Source organism: Drosophila melanogaster, chromosome Y (genome assembly GCF_000001215.4).
Source record: "Drosophila melanogaster chromosome Y".
NCBI lineage: Eukaryota > Metazoa > Arthropoda > Insecta > Diptera > Drosophilidae > Drosophila > Drosophila melanogaster.
Genome location: NC_024512.1, coordinates 3,044,555 through 3,046,528, shown reverse-complemented (window position 1 = coordinate 3,046,528; position 1,974 = coordinate 3,044,555).

Sequence of the window (1,974 nt, the reverse complement as noted above, 5' to 3'; positions counted from 1 at the left end):
TCGGTTATATCTATAGTAACTTATGTAGTTACCGCTTTATTTAATTACTAAGTACAATATCTTGTTGTTTTATGCCGTAAGCTTGTTGCGCGCGGAGCTGAAGTTTTAGTGTGTCCAGTCTGACGATATCAGAAGATATCGTCCTCCAGGAAAGGTCTTGGCGTTAGTACCTGTTTTCGCCGTGATGCCAGACCGGGCTTCAGTCTGGGCGCCACATCTACTCCCCCTCCAGTGACTTCGCCAGGTGGTGAAGGTAACGGTATAAATTCTGGAGCTGCAGGTGCAGGGCTCGGCGGTTTAGGTGGCTGCGAAATCTGTTGGTCAGTCGGTAGATCCTCGTGGTGGTCTTCGCAAGCGTCAGCTTCAGCTAAGAAGGCAGGCTTGAGGAGATCGACTGATATGGCCTTCTCTTGTCCATGAATGCTGATGATGTAGAACTTGTCATCAACCCGGCGTATTACCCGATGAGGTCCCGTGTAAGGCGGCTCGAGTGGTTTCTTAACAGATGCCACTCGCTTGAAGACGTGCGTACAAGTTCTCAGGTCCTTACAAATGAAAACAGGTGGTTTAGCATGATGCGCTGCAGGAGTAGGTCGGGCTGCCCTGATATGTTGACGTAGTTGCTCGGTTAGTCGGTGATCCTTGCTGAAGGCGGTTGGAGTGTGCGATTTAAAAAATTCATTGGGGATACGAATAGTGGTGCCAAAAAGCATTTCGGCTGGCGATGACTGGAGGTCCGCCTTAAACGCCGAGCGCAGCCCCAACAGAACTGTAGGTAGGAGATCCGGCCATGCTATGTGAGACTTACACATCAGGGCGGCCTTGAGGGTTCGGTGCCATCTCTCCACGATGCCATTTGACTGAGGGTGATATGCGGTTGTACGAATCCTTTCGGCTCCAATTAATTTAGCCAGCTCAGCAAACAATGAGGATTCAAATTGAGTTCCCTGGTCCGTTGTTATAGTGAGTGGGCAGCCAAACATGCAGATCCACTGTGTATACAGAGCTGTCGCGACAGTCTCCGCGGTGATATTGGATAGTGGAATAGCTGCAGGCCATCTATTGAAGCGGTCGATGATGGTAAGACAGTAGCGTAAGTTACGGATTTTGGGAAGTTCAATCAGATCGACGTGAATGTGCTCGAAACGATTGTCAGGAACATCGATCTTCTCCACCGGGCTGCGTGTGTGGCGATGGATTTTGGCCCGCTGGCAAGGAACGCATTGTCGAGACCAGAGGGTGGCATCACGGTTAATTGCTGTCCAGACAAACCGCTGTTTAAGTAATTTTGCAGTTGTACGGCCGCTGGGATGCGCCAATCCATGTACTGCATCAAAAGCTTGGCGTCTCAGACTTTTGGGTTAAGCGGTTATTAAGAGCGGCGTCTGAAACAGACGTGTTTCTTTCAAGCTACGAATAGCAAGTTCTAAAAACTACAACAGTATAGTGAAAGTTAAACACAAAGTGTAAAGTGCAGTTTGCACAACTAACAATTATTGACTATAGTAATTATTTACTAAAATAAATAATTATTCCATATTGTTCTGGTAATTGTTATAAGTGGACTTAGAACAATGAATCAAAACGACATACGTTCTCAGCGACAATGTGAACAAGACGAGCGCCGGCTCTCTTTACAACGCAACAATGCATACTTTTCTTTCGTCTCACCGCAAATCGGTGATCGAGCACCCTCACCTTCAACTAACTCGAAACTTTTGCCCTCAGAGAACGACAGACCGCGTTCTTGCTCTCCCTCTCTGCCTGCTTCGGCTCACAAGTCGTGGAGCGAAGAGACCGCCTCTCCTACCCCGCTCCTCTCGCAGCGTCAAACGACCGTCCCGGGTAACTGTAACACTGCAATAACGAGTGCAGTGACCTCACTGGCAACTGCCACTGCTACCACAACATCAACTTCGTCAGCGGCCCAACTAATTATCGCTGTGCCAGCTGTAAATAATTCAGCAGCACTGA